Source organism: Acomys russatus, chromosome 3 (genome assembly GCF_903995435.1).
Source record: "Acomys russatus chromosome 3, mAcoRus1.1, whole genome shotgun sequence".
NCBI lineage: Eukaryota > Metazoa > Chordata > Mammalia > Rodentia > Muridae > Acomys > Acomys russatus.
The window spans coordinates 49608797-49634518 of NC_067139.1; the positions used below are offsets into that span (position 1 = coordinate 49608797).

Sequence of the window (25722 nt, forward strand, 5' to 3'; positions counted from 1 at the left end):
GGAGCTATTGAAATATTAGTTGGAGACATGGATGCACTTCATACTTCAAGGATGAAACACTGAAGCTATGATCTTTAGTGATATCTATTACATTTAGGAAGACTAAAACAACTATCCTGTTCTCCAATAAGCAGTTCACTCTCAGACCTCCTTGAGAGTTCACGAATGTGCCCCATGGCCCTTCGTTTTTAAGTGGGCACTGTGAAGGAAGGATCACATGCTGATTCAGTGGCTCTATCTCTGCAGTCTCCTTTAATTTGAATTGCTCCACCCTGTTTTGTTACATGCTTTATGATACTGACATTTGTGTAGAATCCAGGGCCACTTGTTTTACATAATTTCTTCTCATTTTAATTTGCCTGCTTGTTTTGTCTAATTATATCCAGGTTAAAGTCTAACACTCTAAGTACCCAAAACAATCAATCAGAAGAAAAATGTGAAATAAGTGAGGTTCCCAAAAGGACAGTTTAGAATAAGTTATCAAACCAATGAAGATTACACACACTCTTGACAGGTGTAGCGTGTCACCCGGCAAAGTGGTCTCTTCTGAACTTGTTAGAACAAAAGCCTCATCAACATGATTAAGTTAGAGCATCCCACGTGTCAGCTACTGGATACAAGCACAGGAGCCTTACCGCATCACATTCTACCTGCACTGGTACTGTTGAACTCTCCTTCCAAAACTCCATCTTCGACATCACTCACAAAACTAAGACTGATATAAATGATTTTGTGATGCATGCTGTATTTCCCTTATGTCTATGAAAGTACTTACAAGTATGCACAAAAATATACCCATATAAAGCCCCTTCAACCAGCACAGTGCTATGCTAGAGGACCCTGAATGGAAGATGGTGGCATTTCCTAGGTGGCATGTGTCGACGGGGGTGAATCTGTGTCTGTATACTTAGCTCGACTTTTTCCTGTCCAAGAAGTACGGAGACCAGAGCCAGTGAGATTGCTCAGTGAGAGGCACCTGCTGGCAGGCCCAGTGCATTGAGCTCATCCCCAGAACTCATGTGGTTGAAAGAAAGAACAGATTCTCATGGGTTTCCCTCTGTACTCCACACGCCATCATGCCTCCCCTTGTGCCTCCTCCAAAATCAGTGTAAAAAATTAAAATAGGAAGTTTAAAACTCTTAGGCCAGGCTTTCAAGTCTAAGGGAATGGCACCTTGACAAACAAGACCACAACGTTGAAGACACCCAGCTGAAGCCTACGTTCCTCTGATAGCATACTGACGGCTTTCTTATTCATTTCCTAGTCCAGCTAAGGTTAAGAAGCCCTGAGGACATGCTTCTAAGGCAATCTGAGAGAAATGGAATCCCCGAATCTACTAGATCCCTCTTCAGATCTGTTATCAGAATCCTGCAATTCCATACTTTCTATACTTTAGCAGTCCAGGATCCTGAGCCCAGAGACCATGGGTGGGTAGTCCAAGAATGCACAGCTGCTGGGTGACTTGAATGCTCCCAGTAACTGCCCGTTCCAACTCCAATTTGAGCAAGACCATACTATAAAATACTCACTAACCCTAACCCTTCTCACCCCATGCCTGCCTCATGGGAAGGACACTTGCTTGGCATTGGGATGGTGGAGCAAATGTCCCCATTTCTGTACCCACAGCTTGTTCACTGGCCAGGACATTTCAGAGACTCTTTCCTGTCCTCCATTCTGTATCCTGTGGGTTACTAGCTTCTATCCATCTTTTTCTCCTTCCTTGTGAGTATGCTGTGCTACATGCCTTCATTTTCTCCGTGTCTGTTCTCTTACAAGTATTCAGTGGAGAGTTCCGAAAGCTTCCTCACCTGGGCACGACAACACAGTGAACACATGGGACTGGAGAGGTGGCTACATGGTTTAGAGCAGGCCCTGCTCTTGCAGAGGACCCTAGTTAAGTCCCCACTCATATCAGGTGGCCTATAACTACTACCTGACAGCCCAGCTCCAGGAAATCCTCTGCATCTGGCCTGTGCAGGCACCTGCATATATGTGCACATAGCCATACACAGACACATCATGTACAAAAATCTTGTAAAACATTAATGAACACAGAAGCATGTGTGTATCCAGCTGTCCTGTGTTATACCAGGCAACAGGAAAATGTAACAGTCATGCCCAGCTCCTCAACACATTAGATTTTTGAAAATATATAATTCTTTTTACATGAATTTAATAACATTTTCTTACTGTCATTTAAAAAAGTAATAAACATTAATTTTTTTTTTTGATTTTTCAAGACAGTTTCTCTGTGTGTAACTCTCACTTTCGTGGACTCACTTTGTAGACCACCCTGGCCTCAAACTCACAAAGATCTGCCTGTCTCTGCCTCGAAAGTACTGAGATTAAAAGTGTGTGCCACCACCACCCGGCATATATTAATAAACATTTCTTAGTGTTATTTTCTATTATGGTTCCCATGATTAACCACATTAAACCAAAACTCTTTGGGTTCTCTGTGAAAATTGAATCTCTAAGTTTCTCATATATTAAAAAAAAAATTTAAAAATCTGTACTGCAACAAGTATATGAATAATCTCTAAAGAGAACACTTATTTAATCAAGTTAATCCTCTATTCCGATCCATCCAGATGCTGAAGGCAGTAGACACAGTATTTGGCAAGGCCCTAAGCACTATGCATTACTGGCAACAACACCTGGGTTACCATCTCACTCCTCCTCCTAATATTTTTCATGTTCTTTTCTGCTACATTTAGTCCAGGGCTCTAGAGTACAGAAGAGGTGGCTCTGCCTTTTACTGAAACAGGTGCAGGGACCATTGACTTTATATTGTGTTGACCTGGATACAGGAAACAGTGACTCTATATTGTACTTATCTGAGTATGAGATATGTGGCTGTGTTCTGTGATAATCTGGGAGCATAGAAGGTGAGTCTGCACTGACCTGAGCATGTAGAATGGTAACTGTGTTCTGTTGACTTTAGTGCATGGACCATGGGGTTCCAGGTAGGATAAGTCTGCCTGTGTCTTGGGAGTGTCTCACTAGGATGACACTGTCTATGGGACATACGTTGCCACAGCTTCAAAGCTCGTCTGTTTAGTGAGAACAAAAGTGGTCCTCCAGGTCTATCAGCTCCTCCAGGTCTCTCAGCTCCTCCTCAGTTGGTATCCTCAGTGTCTGAGGCAGTGTATGCAACTCCAAGGCCAAGATCTCAGGTTTCCTCTTGCCACTCAAGGTGTTAAAACACTGGACTCTTTCTCATTCTCAGGTTCCAGGCAGCCTTGGCTTCTCTCCCTCTGAATCCCTTGACTTATTTTCTGACCCCAGCTATTCTATAATCACTTTAGGCCCATCACCCATCTCATGCCTCTTGCTGTTTAGGTATGGTCCCTGATCAGTGAGTTGTCCTTGATTCCCCAAGCTATGCCCTGCTACAGGCATATCTGTATATCTCCCACAGTTGTAAAGTATCTGACTCAGCAATTATTACATTTTTTCCCTATCATTCAGGAGGCTTTACTTCCCTGCTCAGAACTTAATTTATCTCAAGTCTCCAGTGTTCTTTCTCAGATCCATGTTTGGCAGAACACCAAATGCATCTTCTCTGAACCAACCCAGAGACTTTTCAGTCATTTGTGCCTTTTCACTCAACTTCCAACCCAACTGGATAGTACTCTCATCTTCATATTCCCAAGAACACATCATGCCTAGGTAGCCCTACATCTACAACAATCTTCTAGACTTAGTTTTCCACAGGCTTCTCTGATTTCTGTGCCTGAAAACATCTCACCAGCCATATGTTGATATCCCCCATGCCATAGTTAGATGACCTGAACAGAAAGGAAATATAGTAAACACCATATCGTGGGCCCTTTGGGATGACTCACATTCCAGGAACAGAGAAAGAAGATGAAAAAGAAAGTGGGGCTGGTGAATCCAGGCCAGATACGGCAGTGCGCATATGTAATCCCAGCTCTCTCATCTCTCAGGAAGTTGAGGCAGGATGATTTTTAACTGGAAGCTAGCCTGTGTGAAATGATGGGGCCATTCCTCTGTACAACAACGTCAATGCAACGGAACCCACATTTCTAAGTTGAGAATCTAGATAAAGCAATAGATTTTCAGGTTGTTAGGGATAAGAATTACTAAGGGAGTTTGCTAAAAACAGGACACTTGCAGTATTCTGACCTAGTTGGTTTGGGGCAAGGCCCAGACCTTCTCTTTAACAAACACAAGCTGTTGTCAAGAACAAGGTTTTCAGAACACACCATGAGAGCCACTGCCAGAAGAATTGCAAGGAAGGGTGCTCAAAGGCAGGCTTCTTAAATGAGGCCATCCTGGATCACTTCAGGGAGAGGTTGGGGGCTGGAGTGAGAACATTTTATCTGGAGCACAAATCTTCAGAATCAAAGGCATCCAGAGTATGAGCCTTTCAGGGCAACTCACAGAAGGAAAATGAGGTGGTTTTTTTTTTTTTTTTTTTTTTTTTTTTTTTTTCTTCATATCAGGAGACGAAGCATCAATTTCCTTTCTTGATCTCTCTACCTAAACTCAACCTTGAACTTTCTGCCCATGAAGCAGAGACCACTGGGTACCCAGAATATGAAAAATGAATATTCATGAGCAAAGGCCCATTGGGGGGCCATAGAAAACAGAGATGATGGAAGATTTGGGGAAAATACTTGGTTCACAAGAAGATTAAAAAAGAAATTCAGAGAGTGGAGCACAGACCTAGGAGAACTATGCCCCTGACTCTCAGACACTACCACTCACACTGTGCCGAGGTGCCTTCCCAACGGTTTCCACATATAACTTAGATCTCTGCTGTCTGGCAACCATGTTGGGCTACTGAGCACGGAGGACATGGCTGGAGAGAATGAAGGAAGAAGCGCTTAATTTTATGTAGCTGTGATTAAATGAACGTTTAAACATTTTCCATTATTGGAAAATGTTTTAGTATGTAGCAAAAACCTGACTAAATACCATACATTTAATGAAATCTAAAAAGAAGCCAAATATTCCTGGTAAAAATGCAGAGTTTAGCATTTGGTGTTGTATAATTCAAGAATATAGGCTACCTCTTGGAAGATTAATGTGAACAAAACTCAATAAAGTTTAATGTTATTATTTGTTAAAATATTTTATTAAGATATAGTTATATTATGTATTAAGATATATTGTATATTAAGAAATTCTTTTATTAAGATATTATTGGGATTAATTATATATTTTTCTTGCATGTTTAGTGTGGTGTTCTGGTTAGTTTTTGTCAACTTTACACAAAATAGAGCCATTTGGGAAAGGGGTCTCTCAGTTCAGAAGGTGCCTCCCTCAGATGTCTATATGTAAGTGAGCGTTTTCTTGACTAATGATGGATGCAGGAGGGTCCAGCACACTCTGAGTAGGGCCAACTCTGGGCGGCTTGTGCTGAGTTTACAGGATAACAGGCTGAGCAAGCCATGAGGAGCAAGCCAGTAAGCAGCACTCCTCCATGACCTCTGCTTCCGTTACTGTCTCTAGGTTCCTGCCTTGGGTTCTTCCCCTGACATCCCTTCAGAACATATAGTGATCAGGGCATGTAAGCTGAAAAAAAATCATTTTCTCCAAGTTACTCTTGGTTATTGGACAGAGTCATAGAAGCCATAACTATGAAAAGTTTGCATTATCTAAACATCTAGTGATGATGAATTTCTGCTGAACAATAGAACACTATCCAAGACCATACGGAATGTGGCTATTGAAGGCTGGGCACAATGGCACAGATTTGTAAACCTAGCACTGAGGAGGTTAAGATCGGATGATCACGAGTTCAAGGTCATCTTGGGCTACACAGAGAGAGACCTCGTCTTATTTAATGTCATCACTAACTACTTCAACGAAATAGTAAACACTGTGCTAGTGGACAACAAACAACCCTCTCTAAGGTAAATCACTCTCTACGGGGCTACCAGCTGATTCCAAGGATACAGTCTTCTGCAGATGAAATCCGAGCTGAACCTTATCCACCTGGCCCTGGCTATTATAGAGAAGGCTGGACCAGTGTATGAGTCATTTGAAAAAGAAAAACAACACAAGGGCTTCTGTTCCCACTCCATCACCCTAGCACTTTCACAGTCAACATCCTCATCACAGATAGTGTTGGCATACTCCAAACACCACCCTCACTCAGAGAAGCTGAACACTAAACAATGGTGCCCGGAGCTTCTCAGCATAGTAATTGCCTGGTGTGTGCAAAGCCATGAGATTCAATCTCCAATATTAGAAAAAAAGGAGCAGGGAACAGTGATGAGGATATTTACAACACTTCACCATTGTCGTTAAACATAACCTAGCATTGTTCTGAATGAATGAAAAGGTACTTCTCCCCCACAGGACTGATTATGAGCTAACCACCTTTTTTTTTTTTTTTTTTTTTTTTTTTTTTTTTTTTCTATTTTTTTTTTTTTTTTTAATTTATTCTTGTTACATCTCAATGTTTATCCCATCCCTTGTATCCTCCCATTCCTCCCCCCCCATTTTCCCATTATTCCCCTCCCCTATGACTGTTCCTGAGGGGGATTACGTCCCCCTATATATTCTCATAGGGTATCAAGTCTCTTCTTGGCTACTTGCTGTCCTTCCTCTGAGTGCCACCAGGTCTCCCCCTCCAGGGGACATGGTCAAATGTGAGGCACCAGAGTATGTGAGAAAGTCGTATCACACTCTCCACTCAACTGTGGAGAATATTCTGACCATTGGCTAGATCTGGGAAGGGGTTTAAAGTTTACCTCCTGTATTGTCCTTGGCTGGTGCCTTAGTTTGAGCGGGACCCCTGGGCCCAAATCTGCCTATCATATTGTTCTACTTGTAGATTTCTAGGACCCTCTGGATCCTTTTATTTTGCTGTTCTCCCATGCGTCTCTCATTTAGAGTCCCAATAGGATGCCTTCCCCTCTGTCCCAGTTTCCTTTTAAAGTTGAATTATGCTATGTATATTTTGTTAAAATTAGCAAGCACAGATGCTCCCTTAGAATCTATATACAGGCCTCACCTGTATGGAGACAATGCTGGTTGGCAATTGTCTGGGATATTTGCTGATTTTTTTCCACTGACCTCCATGTGGAATTGGACATTTCCTTCCATGCTAAATGCATGCCACAGATTATATCACTAACACCTGTTTACTGGAAGTCATCAGGAAGAGTCAGTTTCCTTTTAATAGGACAATATAGATCCTTGCAGTCTTAAAATAGTACAGATTCAAAACCACGTTGATCCCAGAACTCATACTACCTGGGATGAAATGGAAGCAGCAGGGGTCTTTACTATGCTGCCAGTCCTTCCTATGAACACTGCCCTCACAGACAAGAAGGATGCAGTCATTAAAACAAAATTTAAAAATTCAAATGGGAACTTCTAAATTCTTCATTAATTGTCTTCTGAAATATGATATGCTCATGGGCAACTAGTCAAGCCCAGCCAGGTCAAACACATCTATCTAATGTCTAAGATAACTCCTGAGGAGTGTACTGCAGATAATTGTTTAATCATTGATAACATGTTAGGCAATAGGATAATCTGCTCAGGGTGCTTTGGGTCTGGAGTCTTGGCACTTGGGAGGCTGAGGTGGGAGGACTATGAGTTAGAGACCAGTTTGGGCTACACTAAGCTCTCTCTCTCTCTCTCTCTCTCTCTCTCTCTCTCTCTCTCTCTCTCTCTCTCTCTCTCTCTCTCTCTCTCTCTCTCTCTCCGCTCTCTCTTCTCTCTCTCTCTCTCTCTCTCTCTCTCTCTCTCTCTCTCTCTCTCTCTCTCTCTCTCTCTCTCTCTCTCTCTCTCTCTCTTTCTCTCTGTCTGTCTCTCTCTGTCTCTGTCTCTCTCTCTCCCTCTTCCCTCTCTCTTTATCTCCATATATGCATGAAAGAGATGTGCACAGGTTCAAGGAGACTGTGAAAGGAGTCCTCTGCAAGAACCACAGGAAAGATCTGTACTCTAGGCAACCTGTGCCTGGAAGCATCTGCCATCTGTACCGTTCACTCAACCACCTGGTCCTTTCACGGTCCTACTGATGTTTTGTAGCCTGCTCCCTGTGGGAAGAAGGTCCTCCTGAAGATCTGCACCAAGGAAAGAGAAAGAAGAAACTGGACTTCCTTCCTTGAAGAGAAGAAAGGCTCGCAAGAGGAAGTCCTGGAGCTGATGTGGACTGGGGGGGCTGGGAGTTGGGGATGTCTTAAAGGGTGGGACACTAGCACCAATTTCCTAGTAGTGCAATAAATCAGCAAAATGGTGACATTTGCACCTTCAGCAAGAAAAGTGAACTCATCTTCCCTGTTATATCCCTAAATGACTTCCCTCAGCTACTCAGCTCTGCAGTGTCCTCCCCACAGACAGCAAAATGAACCTTGCACAGTAAATACGAGTTCAAGGAAAGAAACTCATGTTGGAGGCCTGCATATCATGACACTATTGCCCAGTAGATAGAAACAGCCCTGGCTAAAACTAGCACTGTTGACCTTAGCATTTTTTTTTTCATGTTTTAACATGAGAGGGTGGTGGTGGAGAGAGAGAGGGAGAGAGGGAGGGAGAAAAGGAGAAAGGGAGAGAGGAAGAGAGAGAGAGAGAGAGAGAGAGAGAGAGAGAGAGAGAGAGAGAGAGAGGAGAGATTCAGCCTACTATTTAATATTGTCAATGTTTTCCCCATTATACAACTGGAATGCTGTTACCTAAGCACCTCAGACTTCAAACCCCACACCCACAGGTTCTGAACTCAGCTGCACCCAATGTGATTAAAGAGGAAGAATACCTTGAGGAAACCACGGCTCTGCTGACAAGGAGCAAGCCCCATGGAGTGAATTCCTTATAGTTTCTGAGTCATTTCTTATAGCAAGAGAGAATCGTACAGGCACCATTTTGTCAGAAAATCCTGCTTGCTGTGGCAGGCTGACCACTGGATCTGGACAGGCCCTGCTGATGCCAGGGTTCTAAGCCTTTGAAAAGGGAAGGGTCAGCTGATTCTCTTTCTGTAATCTCAAGGAATGGAGGATCTGAGCAAGTCAGCATCCAAACTTGAAAGCTCTCTATCAAGAAGAGTTAGTTCCAGGAGACCTTGATGGAATCGCTAATGCCTAGACGCGGTTGCATGCTTCGTGCTGGGTAAACAGGGAAGCATGCTGACTGCATTTGTTTTACTATCCTTATGTCTCCATGGGGTGAGCCAGTAAGGAAAGGTGAACTCATTAACATCTTGGGGTGTAGTGGTGGTGATGGTGGTGGTATGTGTACTTCCCTAAGAAAATCTAATTTATTCTTATTTCAAATTAGCATCACAGGGATTCTTTAACATGGAATGAACTGTTTCCCAACTATCCAGGTGGAACATAAGTTATTCTCTTGGCTGGAGCTCACACATTCAATCAGTACATAGCTATTGAAGGCCTACTATCCATCAGACTGTGGTTTACCCCAGATGAACAAACAGGTTCCTTCTCACTCAGCTAGAGGCTGAGTACCCAAGTTGGCCCTCAGTGACTTCCTCTCAGGATGATATTGAGCAGGGTGGCTTCCACAACAGGAAATGTTCTCTTACCTTTCTGTAGAAGGTGCAGCAGGGTCAAGTGTGGCATGAGCTTCGTTTGGATGGCAGTAAATATCTTCTCACTGTGTCTTTGCATGGTTTTCCTTGCATGTGAGAGAGGAAGCAAGCTTTTGGTGTCTCTTCTTCTGAAGAAGCAAGGCCATTGAAGGGACCCCCCTCTCACCCAAACCATGTCTCCAAGGCTCTGTCTCCAAATAGCAATGCACCGGGGCCTTGATTTAGGATGCTCACTTAATACAAAACTGGCTGTTCCATCTCTGCGCCCAACACATTCAACATTGCCAGTACGGAATAGGTTCTATGTCACATATGACATGTGTCTACTCAGGAGACGGAGACCTGGGCTCCTTTGGGGATCAGCACTTACAGAGATCAGAGGGACAGCTGAGGAAGATCTACAAAGGCAAGAGATTTGTCAGTCCTTAGGACCCAGATAGCTCAGGCTTTGGGTATCTCCAGGTGAGTAGAATTCCCAAGTTCAGGTCTGCTCCTGAATCAATGGGTTTAAACATTCAACAACTGAGCTCTCTCATTAGTCAGGTATCTATGACTCAAGGCTTGTCTGCCTCTTTGAAACTGCCTGTGACCATGTTGAGTTGGGCAACACATGAACAAATAAGGATAGCATCAATCAGACACCAGCGTGGGTGACAGATAATAAACCCCAACGTTTCCATAAAGCCACAGCACCAGATTTCTTTTAATCCAGTGATTGGATGTGAGTCAAGTGATAAGTGTGTGTTGGGGGTGCGTGTCTGTCTCCTGACAATGTCGAAGCCAGTGTGCACTGAGCACAATCCCTCACCTAGAAATAAGCAGGCTCTCTCGGAAGGTTTGATCCTCTCCTTGGAATCTTGCATGATCAAAACTAGACTGGGATGGAAAGGGATCAAGAGAGAAGAATGACAAAGCCAAGTTCACTCTGATATCTCCCTGATGGACCGTTGATGTAAATGAGCCCCTGCCTGCACAGAAAGAAGATGCTCCCTCATCTCCTGGAAGGAGCTAGGTGAACACTCAAAGGGCATAGGTGGCACCTGTCACCTTGCACTCCTGGTGCATAATCAGAGCCTCACCGCTGGATCTCTGGCATAGACTTCTAATGTGCAAAGTCCGACTTTGCCGAGTGTTGTGCACAGAAGGAAGCAGGAAACATGTCAATGGACTCCCTTCCCCCACCCACTGTTGGAATTTAGGAGGCATGTGCAGGCACTTGGGAATCCTCAAATGACTGAGCTATTCTGAGTCTGTTCTGGGTCTGCTTCTGTCACAGCACACAAGGACCTGTGGATTATACCAACGCTTGTCTGATTTGTACAAACGACTTCCATCATCCAAAGACTTCTGGCAGTAAGGTACAGAGGGCAAGAAATATAGTAAGCGTTTGGCAGAAAAGTGATGCTCAGAGCTTATGGGACTCACCTATGCTCACAGATACTGACAGGCAGAATCACATCCAACAGAAGGAATTTCAGTTGCATATCTTAACACATTTAAACAGGCTTGGAACTTAGACTCCCCTCTGTGGTGGGTGCCTAAATATAACCCGACTGTGTGATCTCTCTTGCTTTTTTATTGTCTGTATTAATAAAAAGCCTCACTAAGTAGCCCAAGCCACTCTTAAAATCTTCCTGTCTCAGCTTCCTAAGTGTTGACATTACAATCACATACTGCCATGCAGGCTTTCATGTCTACTTTGACTGAGTGCAACCACTGCATTGAGGGTGTCACATACAGCCTGGGAAAGCTGAAGCTGGGGCCTGCTCGGGTACATTCAACAGACAACAGGAGCCAGTAGCTTGCTTCCCGGAGTATCAAAGCCCCAAGCAAATAAAATCCTCCTCCTCTAGTATAAAATCCTAATGGGCTTTCATTTGGTCCCCATCTCTGCCTCTGTTAATGTGTTGCCTCCTTGTCTATCTTCACTGGTGGATGGGAACCTATGATCATCTTTTGAAGTCAGTCTACCTGCCTCAGGCTCCAGGAAGTCAATTTTCATAAACCTGGAATAGACAACAAGCTTTCTTCAGAGCTCTGGAACACTTTCTCGTGCTGTTTATATGTGTTTATTTTATCTTTATTTTTATTTGATGAGTACAGGTATGTAGTCTGCATTCCTATCTGGGTATTACATACCTGCAGTGCCCATGGGGACTCAAGAGATTTTGGATCCTCTAGGACTGGAGTTATGGATAGCTTGAGCTGCCTTGTGAGTGCTAAGAACTGAACTCAGGTCACGGGCAGCAAGTGCTGCTAACCAGGGAGCTAACTCTCTAGTCCCATCAGTCTGTTTTCACAGGTACATGTTCAGTGCTAAGCACACAGTCAGCTATCAATACTATGATTTGCTTGATGTCAATAGCAATGCTTTAAGTGTTATTTGGCAGGTGCCAGACACTGTAAAAAACACACACTACCCATATCATTCTCTCAACTGCCTATTTTTATATCCATTTCACATAAAAAAAAAAAAAAAAAAAAAAAAAAAAAAACCAAAACTGAGGCATCCTAAAGACAGGAAGATATCCCAGTCTCTCAATTGGCTGGAAAATGGCAGAAAAGGTATTGAGACTTCGTCTGTTAGCTCTAGATGGATAGACGTGTGCAGTTAATAAAAGCTCCATGTTGCAACAAGCTGGGATCGAGAAAAGGAAAGAGCAGCAACTCTTTGCAAGTAGCATGGTAAGAGTAAAGCAGGGCTATGGTGTTTGCAGGGAAATTTCACAACTAGACTTCCTGGCAGGTGTCCTCCTTTGTAGCCTAAACACACTCACCCGACTGACTTTAAAATGCCAATATAGCACTGGAGAGAACAGGAACAACTGTCAGCACGATGACAAACCAAGCTCCAGCCCAGAGGTGCTTACAGGATGCCAAGGAACACAATAAAGAAACAGAGAAGAGCCAGCGAAGGACTGTGACACTGTCCTAGAGATGAAACCCTCCTGTGTACAACAACCAGATTGCATCTAATGTCTTAATAGAGAGTAACAGAGTTGGGTACAATTTGCGTTCCCCCACAGTGAAATTTCAGGAAATCCTTGTCTATCCCCTCTACCTCTCGCCTAACGATCTGTACAAGGAAAGTTGGCCTGTTATCTCCTTCCTCACCATTATTCTCTTATCCATGCAGCTCCATTGCCAACCAGATCTTGTACCTCTGCAGCATCCACTCCCACCTGTAGGTTCTCGGGTTGCAAATGCTCCAGGTATCCTTGGCCCTCGATATTACAAGGTGTCTGCCCTCTATCGTTGCACTTGTGCCTAAGCACATACGAGGGTGTGAAGCAGTTCACATGGGGAAGCAAGCACATGGATTATAATCCCAAAGGCATACTCATGGCCATTACAGTCCACGCTGTTGGGGCTTTTGAGGGATCTGAGTACCCATTTGTCCTCTCACTGAACATTTCATGCATCATGATGCCAGCATATGACCAGAGAGATAAATCTATAGCAATTAAGACAATTTTGGTTTCTGACATGTTGTCTCTACTCTCTAAGCCAGAGACTTCCTTGAAGAACATGATTTTCTACTAAAGTAAGTTCTGTTTTACTAGTCATAACAAACCAAACTGTTCATCTCAGGAGTGGGACATTCAGTCATTGCCCCCAATGCAGGATGATGAGAGCCATCTGTTTAGGGAACACATCATGACTGCAGTCCACTGTCCACTCCCTACCTTAAGAGTTTTTCAGATCCTGGATGTTTTCCCATGGGCCCCGAACCACCTGCCTGCATTCTAGAAGTTTCCTAATAGAAAGTGCTCAGGGAAAGGAAGTAAGATTCTCAAAACCACTGGCAATGCTGCTGAAAGGGAACCGTGCTGGTGAGGAAGTCGACACTGCTGAGAGGCACTATAGTCTCACGGCAGGCCATACTTGCCAAGGCTGTGGGGAATCTTATCCAGAAGGGCTGTTGCTGGAAGGTGAAATGCAGCCAGTGCTCATCCCAGCATTACCACAGGTGCTTCTAGAGGCAGCTACTCCCAGAAGCTTTTTTTCCCAGTCCTTAGAGCTACATTCTGTAGCCTGGCAGTGGTTCTGATATGGGATATTCTTTCAGCTAACAGTCTTCTTCATTTTTCAACAGTCCTAATGCCTATGAGTAAGGAAGAAAAAGTAATTCCTTATTGTGGAGAAGTTAAGATTTGCCTAAGGAGAAAGGTTGGGCAGCAAAAGCAGCCACGACCCTTCTGTATTTACAACTCACCACCACGATTCACAACAGCATACACCCAGCAGTTTGGAGAAGCAAGAATGATGCTTCTCATCTTCCAAAGCTCCCTGGCAGTGTAGTAGTCACCATGGTCCAGTGTCCTTCAGTGGTCATGGACTTGCAAGACATCGATAAACAAAACCCAAGTCACCAGGCCGTGAACCATAGTGGACAGAAATCACGTTTATTCATTAACTTTCCATCACAATGCAGCCTTCCATCCTGATGCCAGCACAGGCCTCATATGAAGCAGTAGAGCTAAGGATCTGTCACCCTACAGCTGAGGCATTCATTCATCCTGTAGTGTGCTTAGCTCCGCACTTCCACTGACTGCTACTTTGAAATGATAGCACCTAAGTCAGCCACAGAGGTTATATAAACACTTGCATTTCATAGGTGCCTGAGATGAGAGCAACAGTGGCTAGAAGTGAATGTGTGCAATACACGTAAACATATTATTCCAAGGCCCCACAGCTTCACCTGATCTGCCAAGGGCACTATGGCACAAATGGTGGTAAGAAGCCAGGAACATGGGAGGGGCAGTAATGAGTTATTCCCGTGTGTGAGAAAGAAACATGTACTTCTGAGCAGATACAGAGAATTAGTAGCTCCTTAGCTCCAATTTCTTTAATTTTCCTCACCACTTCAGGTGACATGCCTCACACTCCCTTGGTGTCTTTGATCCTCTTGGTCTTGGGTCTGAGCATAATATTAGACGCCACTCTCTTGTGCTAAGACTTCTTTTCTTTGCCTGATTCAGTTCCTTGTGGTTTTCCTTTCCAACCTGCCTTCTCTGCTGCTCCAACCTCTCACCTGGCCCTCCTGTACCTGCTGGCTGCCCACTTCTGCCCCTCCTGAGGGTCTGCAGCTGAAGACAGACCGCCATCCCAATTAGGAACAATAACCATTGCACTGAGGGGAGGTATCTCTAAAACACAGATGGAAGAACAGACAGGCCATCCCAATAAATGTCTGGACACTGGACACAGGAAGATGAAGGCTTGACTTGTGAGATGGGTGGAAAGCATCCTGTGGGGAATTTCATTGGCCCCCATGTAGGGAATCCCAGAGGCCAGATCAGAACCTTCCTCCTGCCCATGTTCCTAGCCAAGCATATTGCTTAGTCACTGTGAGTACAGAACTAGGGGAGGTGGGGCAGGGAGAAGAGCAGCAGAGGAGGGCAGGCCTGGAGAATATCTGCTCCTCCAAGTCAGAGTGAAGGTAGAATGGAAGACCATGGGAGAGCTAGAGAGAAGCTTCCCAACTAGCTTTACTTTACTTTAGCTTTAAGTAAGCACTGGGCACTGTTCCTGCAGCCCCGCCCTCCTCTAGAGACACTTCCTGTGAAAGTTCCTCCTGGCAAGGTAGTAGAGAGACTACCAACACTATCAATAACCCAAGGAAGAACGGCTGGGCAGGAAAGAGGGAGGGAGGGAGAGACAAAAGGGGAAAGAAAGAAAAACAGGAAACTAGCCTATATTTGGAAACAGAGTACACTAACAAGCTTTTGCCATCATACTGGAAATAGTTTGCGATACATTTTAATAATATTTTCCCCCAATAAAGGCACTAAAACACTTTACAAAGCAAACTGCCTAAGAGTGTAGTGATATTTGCACTGGGAAAGTATCAACATAAAGCACAGAATGAATTGATAAATGTTGTAACCTTTCCTAATCTGCTTATCTCTCTTCAAGACAAAACCCATTCTTATGGCATTAGTTCTCTTTCCAAGACTTATTCATTCATTTATGAAGAATTGTATGGGCCTTTCAATTACTTCACCACTTTGGGGAAATACCACTGACTCAAGAGAAGACTCTAGACTTCACTGTCACAGGAACTCACCATGTCCCATAGCTCAAGAAAAGACCTCAGACTTCACTGTCTCAGGAAATGGCCACGGCTGAGCTAAATCAATAGCTACGATTTTGTATAGAGTACACAGAGGTAGATGGCCATCTCTAATCTAAAAGTCTGATCCCTCCTGCATTGTCAGAAAATGTTCAGAGTCACAATATACAGATAAAATACAGTGCCAAATTGCAGTCACGTAGAAAACTCAAATGCGGATGTGGTCTAAGATATTATAATGGTTTAAGGCAGAATTCCTGAGGATAAAGTTTCTTTAGTTCTATTTTGATCTTTTCATTTTGTTTTGTCTGTTTCATTTATGGAATTGTCTCAAACCCTTTCCTTAGAATCTTTTCTTGGGAGCGGGGGCGGGACCGGGGGTGAAGGCAGGGGGCTCAACACAAGGTTTCTGTGTAGCCCTGGCTGTCCTGGTTTGTAGACCAGGCTGGTCTTAAACTCAAGAGATCCTCTGCCTCTGCCTCTGCCTCTGCTCCAGAGTGCTGGGATTAAAGGAATACACCACCACTGCCCAGCTTTAGAATCTCTTTTGTCTTCTCTTGCTATTAAAAAATCTAAGTTGGATGCCCTGGATTTTAGTTATCTATTTTTAAATATTAACCTAAAATGAAAACAATGCATAATCACACTGTGCAAGGCATAAGCATATACAGTGAATGTGTTTTGAAAGAAGTTTTCTTTTTTTTTCTTTTTTCCTTGTGATTACTCCCATAGTTGCTTAGTTTTGCTCTTGTCACTACCCAGGACTTCTGTGCTGGTGTGTTACCAAATTGGGGGGTGATGTAAGTGCTACCAAGTTTCCATTTTCACTTGTAATTCTCGCCATTCTGGTGGGCCCGAGAAATGGCTTCATCCCTAAGTACTTTTAAGATGCTAGAAAACATCAGAAATAAACAAGGTTCACAGGACCTAGGAGTCTAAAGGCAACGGTTTCCACATTACTTATGCCACAAACTCACAGAACGATGGTAGCCAGCACCACTGCCCTCCTCCCCTGGAACAGTGGTCTCCAAGTTCCCAACAGTATGTTCTCACTCAAGCCCCACAAAGACACCCTCCTGCGGAATATTTTTGCCACCCCGAATTGCCTCTGACTTTTGAGTACAAAGTACATCACGCATAGGTCTCCAGCTCCACCTCTCACACCCACTAACATGTTAGGAGAAACTCAACAACGGCTGCTTTCTTAGCCTGGCTTTTGGTGCACCTCAAGAGACTCTGACTCTAAAGACATAGCACATCAGTCCTTATGCTCCAGATTCTAAGTCCTCACATACACCCCTGGGCTTAGACTACAACAGAAGGGGCCTCAGTCATTCACATCTGCTGTGGACAGCCTTTACTACAAAATCTGCTTGTGAGTTCGGGGCGCACAGCTTGCCAGTAGGTGAACCAGTCCTACTACGCACCGATGACACAGAGCAAACTGATTTTCCATGGCTTGATTTTCCCACTTATACAATCACATCAAATTACTTCACCTAGCTATTGGGTAAATTAAAAGCAACACAAGCATCTACAATATCCTGGTAAGTGTCCGGCCCTGCAGAACCACCTCCACAAATGTTAAAAGGCACTGCTATAGATCACCCCAGTCTCCTCAGACAGTTCAACCTCTGGCCCAAGCCACCTCAGAGAGGCTTTGAAGCCTTCGCTCAAATTCCCAAGAGATGAGACATTCCAAACAGAGGGCGAGCACAAATCCCGGTGAAAAGCATCAGAAAGCCTATCAGAGTGGTCCTACCTCAGATAGCCAGGTAATTCAGAAGTTGCATGCTGTCACCAGCCAGGTCTGACTGGGGAGGGTGTGGCCGCCTTTGTGCCCCAGAAACACATCCACACATCCGAAGCTTTTTGGAGGGAATCCCCATCTTGGTCCTGGGCTCTGGGGCTGTCTGTTTTGAAGCAGGCAGCTAGTAGCCCCAAGTGCTGCTGGGAATGGGAGGGACCACCATAGAATCCACAGAATCGCCCTAGCGTCCTGATAGTCCACCCCTCTTCTGAAAGGCTCTGACTGAAAAGCCAAGCAAACTGACTTCAATTCTGCTCTTTCCCAGCTAGCACAGGATAGGAGAGGCAATCACAGGACAACCTAGGGAAGGCTGTTCTACCAGAAGCTGGAATACGAGCAGTTCAAGCAGGGAGCACCTGGGAGCTGTCCACTCACTCACTGTACAGCTTCCATAAGCTTTCCCACCCAGCCAGGCAGGGACCAGAGGCATGCAGGACTCTTAACCCAAAGTGTCCCTGGAGATGGGTTGAAGAGGGCTATGCACCTTCTCTCCCAGACATGGTGATGTGTTTCTCACCAGGGTAGTAATGAAGGGCTTAGAGATAAGAGAGGGGGGCACTCTTTCTTCCGAATGGATCCCCTAGGCCCCTTCCCACAAGTGGTCTTGAAGGCCAAGTGGCTGGGGTGCAAAGGAAGATCACTGCATCCATCAAACCATCAGAAATAACCAGGGCGATATATTTGGGGGTTGCAAAGTGGGTAGAGCCACCTCTGATCCCGAGACCAGGTCAAGAAGCTGGGTCTCCCTTCACTGGAGGAGCTGCGCACACCCCCTTTCTCTGAGACTCTCCACAGCACACCCCAGCTCTAAGCTGAAGATCTTTCCTAGCCCAGCTCTGGGCTCCCCCACTCCCTTCTTTGCTCAGTCCAAGTGCAAATCTTGAAGCAGGGCGGAAAAGGTGGTTCCCAGAGCGGCTCCCACCCTGCACTCTCCTCTGGAGGGTTGAGACCCCAGCCCAGCACAGAGTTGGCTGGGGAGTTCCCTTCGCTTCCTTCTCATACATATAACCCTAAGGATCAGGCCAGGAGTTCCCTTCCCATTCTGGGACGTGGAGAGATCCTAGACGCCCCAGAGCTGTCAGAGGTGGGCGTAGATCTACCGACCCGGTTGCGGAGATGAAGAGGTGTAGAAAGCGGAAGCCGGAGAGGAGAGGGGCTGTGGTCGGTCCTCTTGGAGCCAGAGACAGCTTCCGCGGTCCATGATCTGAACATTCAGTCACCGCCCAAGATGCCAACGCATTCAGAATGTAGCCCAGAGGTTTGTTTGTTCCTGGGGAGGGAGCTCTATCTACCCCAGGCAGAAGCAGCCAGCCTTCCTAAATACCCTTAGGCAGGAATTCCAGGGCTGCCTCCCACCTCCGGACCTCCCAGGTACCTAGCCCCTCCCCCTGTATTTACACACCCGGGCCAGCGGCCTCCACCCCGACCGGACTTGAATCTCTTTTCCAAATCCTCTTCAGTAGCCAGGGTGGGATGCCCACATTAGCAGAGCCTTTCCTCTCCCCTCACCCTTGGGCAGAGCTCATCCTCCACTGCCTCCCGCATCCTCAAGGGGGATCTTTTCCTTCCAGAACCACTTCACCCACCCAGATCAACACTTGCATTTCCCATGGCACATAACCATAACCGAAAGCCACTCGGGGAATTTTTATTATCGAATCGAGGGTGGCGGGCTCCAGCGGTCTGACACCCACCACCCTGGATGAAGACCTCGGGTGGCAGCAGCCTTCTCTTAAGTCCCACCTATCCTGGTTCGCCCTCTTTGCCCCTACGCAACTGCGACAGGCAGGAGAGGCACTACTAGATCTCGAGCCCTCGCCTCTGGAACCGGAGCTGCAGGGAGCAAAAAGTCGAACTGCAAGAACACAGTGAGAGAAATGGGCAGATGCGCTAAGGCAAGGGGAGCTGGGGGAAGGGCGCAAGAGAGAACCGAACAGGAGCCACACCAGGTGAGAACCACGCAGGGAGGGTCACAAAAGTTTGCAGACTGCTGCAAGGCACCTGGCTGCACGAAAGCGAAAAGGGTCGACTTCCCTTTGCCAGGCGGGGTCTCTTCAAATATCTGTGTCAAAGGGACTCGAAGGTTTGGACCGACACGGCTCAGATCTGCGGGGACCGGCTCGTTGCTACCCAGAGAGATGGCCTAGGCACCCCGACTGGGAGCTGATCCCGCGCTCTGCGTAAAGCAACAGGCGGCTGCACCTTACCTTGCGCCAGTCCTGGGTTGGGATGGCTGCTCCATCCTCGTGGCGCAGGGAGGAGGCGTTTGGTGCGTAAGCCTAGGGGTGTGCGCGCCGCCAGAGCTGCAGCGACCGCAACCTCCAGCAGGCTGCAAACTGGGCTACCCACCCTGACCCGGCCCGCCGGCCGGGCTCCGCTCCGGAGCGACCGCCCTGGCGGCGTGGATGCGCTGTGGCCGGGGCGCAGGACGCAGACGGTGCGTGGCGCGGCTGGCGTCTTTGCGCGCAGCCACCGAGTGAGGGTGCGGCCCCGGGCTGCCGTTTAGGGCACGACTTGGCTTTTGCTGCTGCGGCGGCCGCTGCAGACCCTGTGCGGGGCGCAGGAGCCTCGCTGGAGGAGGAGACAAAGATGCGAAGGAGGCAGAAAGCCACTCGCCAACAAGCAGGAGGCTCAGTCACTAGAGGGGACTGGGCTCCAAACCTGGGCTGGGGATGGAGGAGGAGGGGCAAGGCTTCTGAGGACTTGAAGAGCTAGAGCGAGTGAACGTGACGGGCAGAGCTGACTATCACCTCATTGGCACTGTTCTCTCTGCCTTGTAGCTGGAGGTCTTGAATGGGGAGGGGAGGGGCTTCATTCAGTCTTTGCAGAGGAAGCAAAGCTGAAAGAGAAAACCATAGCCTCCTCCTTTGCTACAGTTCCAGGACAGGTTGCTAAGGGCCCATTCTTCCTTCTGTTTCCTGACTACTGAGACCAGTTTAGCAAAGGCCCATTGTTGCCAACAGGGAAAAAGCAAATATTTAAAATTAACTCGCAGTGTAGACCAGGAGCTCAGGATAGCCAAGGCTACACAGAGAAACCCTGTCTCGAAAAACCAAAAATTAAAATAATAAATAATAAATAAAATTAACTTAACAAATGACTTATTGGGTGCCAAGTACTCTGTTAAGGTATTTTAAAGGAGGATGAGGGAGACAGGAGACAGGACCCCCAACACAAGGTTCCAATGTCAGATTTCCAGATTAGTATGCCCTGAATTCGGGATGCCCAGCGTTTAGGCACGGAGTTGTACTCCTTAATCCTTGGTCATCCGCTTCTCCTGCTTCCCCAGGATTCCCTGTCCTTCCCAGAAACGCCTTCGAATGTGCATCAAAAATTGTCCCTTAAGAGGAGTGTGTGTGTGTGTGTGTGTGTGAGAGAGAGAGAGAGAGAGAGAGAGAGAGAGAGAGAGAGAGAGAGAGAGAGAGAGAGAGAGAAACACAGAGAGAGACAGACAGAGAGACAGAGACAGAGAAAGAACAGCCTATTTCAGTAAAATTCTTATGTCATTAATTCATTTATTTATAAGAACAGCACCAGAAACCTTGATTAACTTGCCTTTCCAGTTTCAACAAACACCACTGTCTTTCTAAATCTCCTTCTTCCTTGCCTCTACCCCAGGTCACATTAGTTTTTCTTTTTCTCTATGCTATCACAGACTTTAATCTCCCATCACTTGTAGGACTGACATGGAGATACATTTTATCATTGCATTCACCGGTGAGATCCCTCCCAAGTGTAGTATCCAGCACTGCTTGTACTTACTGAGTCCGTTGCATACTAGGAACACTTAGCTATTAGAAGATAATCTCCTTCAAGAGCAATGAATCCCAGTGTCCCTAGAATAAGAAGACCCTTGTGACAGAACCTCTGGTTTATGAGGAGTACCCGCGCAGTGATTTTCACAAGCCCTTTTGCGGAGAATACACAGCTATTTCCTTTCTCATTGTTCTAGTCCATCTGCTCCCAGTGACCATCTCACTTCCCCGCTAAATTCCCATGGGCCAGAAAGTCATGCTATTGAGCTCATGCACAGGGCAAGAGTCAGGCATCCTGCAGATAGCACCAAGAGCAAACCCATTCCAGATTGGGATCCACCAGAATGTCTGCAACATTCTCCCATTTGCAATGATGCTTTCTTATAGCAGATGCATTTAGAAGAAGCTGAGCAGTGAAGAAGTATGCTGGGTTGGGGCACATTGCAAAAATATAAACCACTGGTACCCCACAGCAGGCATACCTTATGTTATACACCCTTATATTCTATGGCTTTTGTTGCTAACACTTCACAATGTGATTTGATTCGTCTGGATTTGAATTATCACCAATTTTTAAACACTTTTAAATTGAGTTTCAGGACATAGAAATAAATAGATACGGATAGCAGGTATGTAATTTGGTGTAATTATTTGCAGAGAAATTTGGCATTCTCATTAGAAGTATAAAATTTGTTTGTGATACTGTGCCAAGGATTCTATTTCTCACTGAGAACATACAACAAAATGTATCCGTAGAGGTGAACACCAGTCTGCTGTACACGCAGGGGAAGGCTAAGAGAGGCTACACGATGAACAGTGAAGTTTTTCCTAGGAAATTGTGATAACATGTTGCACGCTGAGCTATTACAGATGAGTACTGCTGTGGGTGGAGTGTGCGACTTAAGCTGAAGCATTTCAGAAGCACAAGATGACGCAGAACTGAATGGGGGTCAGAATCTGGATCTCCCACCACGTCAAGGCCCCTTCGCAACTCTCGACTATGCCATCGTACACCTGAATCCTCAGTTTCTCTGCTGTGTGATCTTCTAGATGCTCTGTTTTTAAACAAAATGGTATTTGGGGAGCACTCACTAATGTCCATAATTTAGTTAAACTTAAAAATAAAAATTTCAGAGTTAGGGATTTAGCTCAGTGATAGCGTACCTAGAAAGTACAAGGCCCTGGGTTTGGTCGCCAGCTACAAGAAAAGAGAGAGAGAGAGAGAGAGAGAGAGAGAGAGAGAGAGAGAGAGAGAGAAGAGAGAAGAGAGAAGAGGAGGAAAGAGAAAGAAAGAAAGAAAGAAAGAAAGAAAGAAAGAAAGAAAGAAAAGAAAGATTGATTTCTGACTGTGGTTTGGATAACCTTCATGTGGCTTTTGGGTTTGGTTGCCTCATCAAGTTCTCAACATGACTGGCTGACTGTTGGTGTCACCCGTGCCGTAAAAAAGATAAATGACAGGCCACGGAGTTTGTCACCTCTGATATAAGCTTAGATTTGTTTTGTAGCAACCAAGAATCAAGTCCAGCTCAGCAAAATATGGTCTTTAATATGAGAAGCTCATTGGCTGTTTCCTCAGCTTGTGCCAACATCCAATTAAAAAATGTAACAGGAGAAGGGAGGCTTCTGGGAAGCTCTGGCCACAACTTAATTAGTGAACCTGAGAAGGAACTTAGCATGCCAGGGTCATGAGACTCTGACCTTCAGATTCACCTTCAAGACCCTTCCGCTTCAGAGGGGGTCATCTGTAAAAGATGTCTGCACATACAAGAAATGTTACAAACATATACAGGGATATGGGATTTAGTGATGTTTTCTAATGAACTTCCTTTAGGAGTGGAGTGCATTGTTCCACAGTAAGTATGTTATAGAAACCTTTGCATATAGCAGAAATTCCTTCAATTCTGCACTGCATTCCCAATTGAAACATCGCTACAAAAGTGCGATGCCTTCCTCTCAGTGTGGGGGTGGGGTGAATTTCTTAAGTTCAGACAGGAGCCTGAAGCCCTGTTATTTATAGCCTTAAAAAAAAAAAAAAACAAAAAAAAAAAACAAAAAACAAAAAAACCTCAAGGCATGAAGATGTTGCTCCCACAAAGCCTTTGCTAGAGGTATTCTATGTAATAGTAAGCCATGGCAAGGCAGCCTAAAGCTGGAATCTGGGCAAGGACACTATACAGAGCAGACATGCCACTGAGCTCATCCTCAACCAAAGGAAGGTTAGACTGTGTGCAGCCTTGAGCTCCATGGGAGCTGAGGCCTGGTGGTGATTACCCTATATGCATTTCTCCAGGGGTTCTTGTCTCTCTCATTGCTGATGGTTTGGTTCCCATGGAGAGGGAGGCCCAGATGCAATCAGACCATGCCTTAATAATGAACACCTGATGGTTCGTGAATGCCCGTGATACAGGCTTTTCCAGTCTGTATACAAAGTCATAAATATTAATCCAGAAAGTGTCAGCACAAGAACAACAGCCTAATGATTTGGATGACTGACAAGTGAATCTACTTCTTTTCTAATTAGGTAGAGAATTGGAGAACTAGTAAGTTAAATATATTAACAATAGAATACAACACTTGATTTAATAATGATTTCATATAGGAAAGGTTGAATTGCTTCCCATGGTTTGAAGGGCTTCTGAGATTTAGCTTGGCACCTGTGGCCTCCATAAATGTCTCTTGCTTTCAGTCCATCAGTTCAGATCAGGCCCATGCACAGAGTATATGCGTGCAGCAAACTTATTGAAAAGATGAATAATTCAAACCCCTTTACCTTTCCCATCCCCAAAACAGCAACATCACTTCTGAGGTACTCCCCAGGGATGCTAATTAATTCTCTGAAACTGGAAAATATTTTGAAGTTCCATAGTACTTTAAAAGCACTCAAGAACACTAATATGTGCAATAAAGACAGTATTATTACTTCCCTGACATAGAAATGGTGAGTAATCCCCCTTTAATGTGTTTGTTTTGAATATATTCAACACATTACACAATACACATTAATGTATTGTTGGCTCATGTCTCTTGGGGACACCTTGTGTGGACTGAATAAGATGTCATCTCTTCTGGCTCTTTTTTTGTTCAATTCTTTAGTGTTGAGAGCTTCCATTTATCTGCATCTCTTGTCAGGAAGGTGAAAACGACATCAGACTTTGGAGGTCCTGTCTTATTAGGCAGTTTGTACACCTATGGGTGACAGATGTTCTCTGGCCACAAACTGCCACATTGCTACCAACCTACAGTCTGATAGAGATCCTTGTCTGACTGGATTTTCTGGAAAATTTTGAAGAGCTAACTGTGAGAATTGGATTAGCTATGGCTGCTGAATCGACCACATGGGAACCCTACATGCCATATACATGTTTGTCCACCATTTGCAGGATGAGTCCTAAGTTGTCACACTGGGATACTGTCAGAGACAGTGGCTCCCTGGGTAGCCTTCCACCCTGTCTGCAGCCATTACAGCCATTTTTTCTGCATTTCTCTCCGCTTTTTAATTTCATCATCTTGTTTAAATTAACTCACCTTTGTGCTTGAAGTAGTTCAAATTTGGATTCTATCACCCAGGATCAAAAAATCCCCACGATACAGCCTTGAAGAACAACTTGAGAAATGAAACGCCTCTCGGAGAAAGTTGATTAAAGGTTCAAGAGAGTGTCTGCACTGATGAGCTCTCTGCTGGGGGGCTTTTCTCTCCTAGTCAAGTGCTCAGCAAACAATGGAAATGGAACTACACCTTCTAGAGATAAGAACTGTACCTCAAATATGAAATTCTGGAGCAGGGCAGGCACTGGAGTAAACAGAGGCTTCCCGAGGCCAGGGACCTGGGCTTACCACAATACCCTGATGACTGGAAGAGTATTTTGCACGTTTAATGCATTTTCACTTCGTGAGTGGATGTGTTTGTTTGTACCTCCCCCTTACTCCCATTGGAAATAATGAAAGGTACAATTTGCTAACTCATTCTATAAACCAGCTCTAGCACTGAAGCTCCTCCAAGCTTCACTCAGCTTCTTAGGAGCCCTAGGGTGTGGGCGGGGCATCGATGAATCTGAGAGGACTTGTTCTCATAGATGGAATCATTTGCTTGAGGGCACCCCTGTTCTTTTGGCTGTGATCATGAGTTGAACCTAAGTGTCTCCAAATGTTTTTTTTTTTTTTTTTTTATGTACCACAATCCCCTTAATGTATTTCACCAAAGGGCAGAAATCTGTTCTGGCTAATAAGCCCTCATTATCCACAAAACTAACTAGCTTTCTTCCTTTCCATGTCTTTCTAACCCTCTCAGCACTTACCAAACTGCTTAATTCCCACCCTTCTCCCAACAGTCTGTTTCTTGGATAACCTGAGCAGCTCCCAGCCCTACTTACTCTCCATTCCCAAAGGAGAGGGTCAGGTTGTCATGTGTTTTCAAAGAAGAGGCCAATGCTCACGAACTTGATTCTTCCCTTTAATAAATAGCTAGTATATGGGACATAAGGTTCCAAGTGGCCTCCGCCATGTGCTGGACTTCCCTCCTAGAGATGTCATAGTGACTGAACAGACAAGTCAG

General features: G+C 45.2%; 1 protein-coding gene across 4 annotated transcripts in view; it reads right to left on the bottom strand.

The window, feature by feature from the left end:
- Window positions 1-20165, bottom strand: part of Lrrc3b (leucine rich repeat containing 3B) — an 86695-nt gene extending 66530 nt beyond the window's left edge. Inside the window, exons 1-2 of one of the 4 annotated variants that reach the window (XM_051140042.1) lie at window positions 18520-19565; window positions 17368-17552 (exon numbers count right to left, since the gene is read on the bottom strand). The gene's annotated coding sequence lies outside the window, so the exon portion shown is untranslated. Of the gene's footprint in view, window positions 1-17367; window positions 17922-18519; window positions 19566-19622 lie in introns of those variants that run through there. The other 3 variants (XM_051140022.1, XM_051140033.1, XM_051140013.1) reach the window with 3 other exon arrangements.
- Between the last annotated feature and the right edge of the window lie 5557 nt (window positions 20166-25722).